This window comes from Elephantulus edwardii, unplaced genomic scaffold (genome assembly GCF_000299155.1).
Source record: "Elephantulus edwardii isolate Elephantulus edwardi_28Jun2011 unplaced genomic scaffold, EleEdw1.0 scaffold00249, whole genome shotgun sequence".
In the NCBI taxonomy this organism is placed as follows: domain Eukaryota; kingdom Metazoa; phylum Chordata; class Mammalia; order Macroscelidea; family Macroscelididae; genus Elephantulus; species Elephantulus edwardii.
The window spans coordinates 986,614-993,199 of NW_006399999.1; the positions used below are offsets into that span (position 1 = coordinate 986,614).

General features: G+C 40.3%; 1 pseudogene; it reads right to left on the minus strand.

Moving 5' to 3' along the window:
- Positions 1 to 1,498: 1,498 nt before the first annotated feature.
- On the minus strand, positions 1,499 to 6,199 carry LOC102846349 (annotated as a pseudogene).
- Between the last annotated feature and the right edge of the window lie 387 nt (positions 6,200 to 6,586).

Consider the following 6,586-nt stretch of genomic DNA (forward strand, 5'->3'; position numbering starts at 1 on the left):
GAGGTCAACTTAAGGTATATTCTTAGTAGTGGAATTGCTGGGTCAAATAGTATTTCTATTTCCAACTTTTTCAGAAAGGCCCAGACTGCCTTCCATAGTGGTTACACCATTTTACACTCCCACCATCAGTGAAAAGGGTTCCAGTCTCTCCACAGTCTCGCCAGCATTTATTGTTTGCTGCTCTATTGCTAGAGTCAGGTACTAGTTCATAGTTGTTTTGATTTGCATCTCTCTAATAGCTAGGGATTTTGAACATTTATTCATTTGTTTGTTTGCCATTTGAATGTCTTTTTTGATGAAGAGTCTATTCACTTCCTGTGCCAATTTTTTAATCGGGTTGTTTACCTTTTCCTTGTTGAGGCACTGGAGTATTCTATAAATTTTAGATATGAGTCCTTTATCAGATATGTCATTACCAAGTGTTTTTTCTGAGTCCATGGCTTTCCTTTTTACCCAGAAATTTTTTTTATATGCATATGGATTTGATTCTTAGAAGGTCCCATTCATCTATTTTGTTATCTACTGGTTGTAGGTTTTTCATGATGCTTGGGAAACAGTTTATTCTGTGGATTAGGGATTCTAGAGTTCCTCCAAGCTTTTCTTTGATTACGTTTATAGTTCTTTAGTTTTATTCTTAGATACTTGATCTACCTTGAGTTTTGTTTGTTTTGTTTTTTTTAGTATGGTGTGAAGTGTAGGTCTTGCTTGAGTTTTCTACATACAATTTTCCAATTTCGCTAAAACCATTTGTCAAAAAGAATGTGGTTTCCCCATTTAATTGATTTGATACATTTGACCATAGGTAGATGAGTGGATTTCTAGGTTCTCAGTTCTATTCTATTGATCTATATGTCTGTCACTGTACCAGTACCAAACTGTCTTCACCACCACAGATGTTGTATGATTTGAAGTCAGGGAGAGTGATGCCTCCTATCTTGTTCCTCTTTTCAGGAATGTTTTACTTAGTCAGGATTTCTTTCCATTCAATCTAAAATTATAAATTGCCTTTTCCATCTCATTGAAGTAATTTACCTAATTTTGATGTAAACAAGTACTTGAAAAATCTACCTATATCTTATAAGATGAAATCATATTATACACTCATTCTTCCCCTACTGACAGAGAATTCAAAGACTTGGTCCTTATAGAAAAATCAGTATTAAGTGAATATAAAAGATGACAAAACCAGATCACCAAATGAGGTATGATGACATCACTACATAAACTGCCAAAACTCATTGACATATATTCTTTCTTAACTTTTACAGTCAGACTCTCAAATTACGCTCTAGCATTTGTAACTACCAGATGTGTCTGTCTTTCTTTCTTTCTTTCTTTCTTTCTTTCTTTCTTTCTTTCTTTCTTTCTTTCTTTCTTCCTTTCTTTTTCTTTCTTTCTCCTTCCTTCCTTCCTTCCTTCCTTCTCTCTCTCTCTCTCTCTTCTTTATTTCCTTGTTTTACACAAAGCTAGCAGAGTTGGTGGCTTTTTTGGTTTTTAGTCAGAGACCAAATACCATATCCTCGTCCGACTCCTCCGACTCTTCCTTTGCTTCCACCTTGGCTGGGGCCTCAGCAGCAGGAGCAGCAGCAAGTAGTGGTGGCGGCCACAGGGGAAGCAGTCACAAATGCAGATGGATTAGATAGGAAGGCCTTGACCTTTCCAGCCGATGGGAAGGTGTAGTCAGTCTCCACAGACAAAGCCAGGACCCGCTTGTACCCATTGATGATGGAATGTGGTATTGAGGCCACAGCTGTGTAACCAATCTGCAGACAGACGCTGTCAACATTGCGGACGCCCTCCAGGAAACGAGTATGCAGAGTCTCCTCTGTGATGTCAAGCACTTCAGGATTGTAGATGCTGCCGTTGTCAAACACCTGCTGGATGATCAGCCTGAAGGAGAAGGGGGAGATGTTTATCATGTTCAGCAGGGTGGCATCTCTGGCTCCCACCTTGTCTCCAGTCTTAATCAGCTGTACATCAGTAGTGATGCCTAAAGCCTGGAAGAAGGAGGTCTTCTTGGGCCCCAGGCCAGTATTCTGGGCCGCACTGTAACCTCACACAGAACAATGGCACCAGCATGGGCAGCAGCCGGCATCTTGTTGGCCAGCAGCAGGACCCTGATCTCAGTGAGATCCTCTTTGGTGGACACAAACCCCACGTTTCCCCAGATGTGAGGCAGCAGCTTCTCCAAGGCCGGGTTGATGTCCAGGTGGCCCCGGATGGCCTTGCGCATCATGGTGTTCTTGCCCATCAGAACCACAGCCTTCCCGCGGAGGGACATGCGGATCTGCTGCATCTGCTTGGAGACCACATTGTCTGCGCCCACAATGAAGCATTTCAGATAATCATTCAGAAGTTAAATGATCTTAAGGAAGTAGTGGGACTTCCAGATCACTTCCCTGGGCACCACGGTGGCGCGTCAGGGATTGCCACGGGGGGTTTAAAGATGATGTCACTCTCACGAGGATGCTTGGTGAGAACCAGATGTGTTTTCTTAGTGAAAAAAAAAATAGTAGTATAATAGATATTTTACTACTGTTGTAAATGTGAAATGTCAGTTAGCAAGACAGTAAATGAGTAGATATTGTCAAATGATATTTTTTTAAATTCTAGATGTATTGAAATTGCCAAATGAGTTTTCTATTCAGTTACCACTCTTCCCTTTACTATTCTTCTTTTTATTAATATTTTTCCATATGGAGTATTAAAATATAGAATTAGATACTTTTATCTCCCAAAAGATCTTCACTTAATATTACCTTCTAAAATTACTTGGTTTTTCGGACTGTGTTTGACTTGCAGAACTGCTCTGCCCCTCCACCCCCCAGGAGCGAGGCCCTCCAGGCTTTGCCTAGGGTTTAAGGCAGGAAGGGGATTCAAGCCCCAACGGGAGAGGGGCGTGGAGTCTGCCATGTTCTTCCTGGTTGGTTCCTCCCAGGGTATTCTGTGACTTCTTGCTGACAGAGTTTAGTGTGGTTCGCGTGCGTGCACGGGAATTATGGGTGATTTTAATCTGCAGCCCTCAGGCCAGGTTCAAAATGACTAGGGATGATAGAAAGAGAATTGATTCCTTTGAGCTATGGTGCTGGAGAAGAGTGTTGAATGTACCATGGACTGCCAGGAGAACAATCAGGTTAATACTAGAGAGGGCAAAACCAGGCTGCTCATTGAAGGCAAGGATTCTGAGGCTTCGTCTGACATATTTGGGCATATTGCAAGGAGGGACCAGTCCTTGGAGAAGGATGTCATGCTTGGAAGTGTGGAGGGACGGAGAAAGGGAGAGAGATCATCGATGAAATGGATTGATACAGTGACTAAAGAATTGAGCTTAGGTGTGTCAGAGACAATAAAATTGGCGAAAGATAAAGCAGGTCTCAGGGCTGTTGTACATAGGGTTGCTATCAGTCGCAAGCGACTTGATGCACATAACAACAACAACAACAAAATACACATATAAAGAATGTAATTATGTGATTAAGTATATATTTTTAGAGCTTCTTATGAGTAAATAGCACAGATAAAAATCTTGTGAAAGAACACAAAGAGTTATTAGAAATATGTGTGAAGGTATGGGACCCACTTTCTTGTCACTTTCTATAATCATATAACTGATACTAACCATACTCATTAGCCAAGAACAAGTGCATCACCAGCCCTGTCCTTTTCTGCCAATTAGCAGATATATATTCAATTATTTTTACTGTTGGAATAAAGGATAAATGGAAAGAAAAAGGGAGAAGAGGAAATAGTTGGTTTCAACTAAAATGCTGATGAATTTGAACCACCTGAATTTGGGTTGGCTGCATAATTCTTTATGCACTGGGCCATTTGGGCTCCCTTGGGGAAGTGTCTAATGTGAGTTTATCACAAAGAAATGCTCAATTACTATGTTTGGCATATCAGTACTAATTGTAACACAAATAATTGAAAAATCAAGGGGGAAAAACCCTTAAGTGAAGTAATCATGGCAAATAAAATTGATAAAAGTTATCAGAAAAATAGGGTGTAGTATTTCTTTTATTGTATCCCTTTCTTTATTCTTAATGGATTACTGTATTTTTTAATTTTTTAATTAATTTTAATGATCGTTTACAGAGATTTTATATTTCCATTCATTCATTGTTGCATTTTTCTCCCTGCCCACCCTCCCTCCAGTTCGCTCTTCTCTTTGAAAGGGTGTAATATTTTTAAGTTCATTGCTTTTCAGTGTTGAGTAATATTCCATTGTGTAGATGTTCCACAGACTTTTCTATCCATTCATTTTTTGATGGGCAATTGGGGTGCTTCCATCTTTTCACTATTGTGAATAATGTAGCAATAAATATGGATGTACATACATCTATTCATGTCAGAGCTCTGGTTTCTTTAATGAACTTGTAAAACACTAGACAAGATGGATGAGCCTGTAAGACATGCTGGGTGAGATATCTCACTCACAAAAAGACAAATACTCATAACACCACTGTCAAGATAGCATTGACACAGACAGTGGCAAGGCGAATAGGAAGAGAATCGATAGATAATGAATGGATAGATAATGCACTGGAACAGATGAAGAAAAGGACTGTCTGAAAGGAATGTGTGATTAGGTATTATATGTACGACATTTAACAATCATACAAAAGGTGAACCGAGGGAGGGGGAAAGGAGGAAAATATGCAATGATGACTGAATGAACACCCAACCTTTTTGTAAACGTTCATTAAAATCACAATAAAATAAAAAAAGGGGAAAAATTATTAGAAACATTGGAATCTCTTGGAATAATCTAAGAACTACCTTGTTCACTAAATAATTGAAGGGCAGAGATGCATTAACTGATGGAATGAAATGAGATTTTAGGAAGCATTTATAGGAGCAGTCCCTACTTTCCTATATGCATGAGCATATAAGTTGCCAGTTTTTCTGTCCTCCTCAAATACAGCCCTTAATTTTTTTTTAAAAGAAATGGTATTTACTAAGTTAGTCAATATATCCAAGTACATAACCTAAGAGTAATCATGCAATTTTACAGGGAAAAACCCCCATGATATTTTAGGCACTGATAATTTACAACTTTTAACTTCAAAATGTTCATGAGGGAGCAAGGATTTAGATATTAACAACAAAGCAAGAAGGCAAAAGCACTTTGGAGACTCAAATAAAAGTCTTTTAAAATATTTGAGGATCCTGCATGATTTCAAATTTACTGTGTCTTCTCTTTTAATTTTATTTTATTTTATTATTTTTGTGTGAGTGTACCATCAAATCAGATCTGACTGGTACAAGAGGAGATTGTCCCCCCCTTCCCCGGCATAGCATCTGGTGGATTCAAACCGTGCACCTCTGGGATCGTAGTTGCAGCTCCTTGCCACTAGGCCACCAGAGCTCCCCTTAGTGTGTCTTCTTTAAACCTGACTTCACTAGGATAATTACATGAAGAGCATTTTCTCAGTGTGGCTTAAAGCCCTGCTTCCTGAAGAACTTGGCAAAAATAAAGCCCCAGGAATTGATGGAATACCAGTTGATGCATTTCAGCAGATACAGCTGTGGATATACTCACCAAGTTGTGCCAAGAAATCTGGAGGACAACTACTTAGCCAACTGGCTGGATGAAATCCATATTAATTCTGCTGAAGATTATTCAGAAACTATTGGAACAGTACATTTACAGAGAACTACCAAAAATTCAAGCTGGGTTTAGAAGAGGCCGCGGCACTAGAGACATTATCACCAATTTTAGATGGATCTTGGCAGAAAGCAGACTACCAGAGGAATGTCTCTCTGTGTTTCATTGACTATGCAAAGGCATTTCACTGTGTAGATGACAACAAACTGTGACTAACCTTGAGGAAAATGGGAATCCCAGAAAACTTGATTGTGCTTAAGCAAAATGTAGACTTTGACCAGGACGCAGTACTCAGAACAGAGCAGGGAAACACTGAATGGTTCAAAATCAGGAAAGAGTGTGTCATGGATGCATCCTGTCCCCATACCTTTTCTATTAGGTCTAGGAAGTCTGTACTTTCACTGTGATATCCTGTCTTACCTCCCTCTTCTCCTTACCTATTTCCATAATAATTCCCACAACTGTGAGTAAAAGGGGGAAAAAGAGAGCAGATTAAACGAAGAGAGTACGAATGGGCTGGGCAGCTAAGAGGCCAGCCTCAGACCCCTCCCATCTTCCCAGGTAATCGAAGACACAAAAACCTCGCGACATTCCTTCCAGCAGGCCGCTCAGAGGAGGGGTTAGGCATCCAACTAGTTGAAGGCTGGGCAGCTTAGAGGCCAGCCTCAGACCCCTTCCATCTCCCCAGGTAATCAAAGACGCAAAAACCCCTCAACATTCATTCCGGCCCGAGGGCATGTGGCCCTCGAGCCAAGAAAAGCCTATCTACACACCAGTTCTACAGGATGCATCACCTTTACTCGGGAAACATTACAACTAAACTTCAGAGACATTGATGTGTTCGGAATCACTGAAGCCATAGATGCCTCATATATAAGTTATTAGATGGAGGGCTGGTCAAAGGGAGATAGATGTGAAGGGAGGGGGTAGAAGTGGATGGGTATCCTGGTGGATGGTGGAGCAGGGAAATAAGTGGGT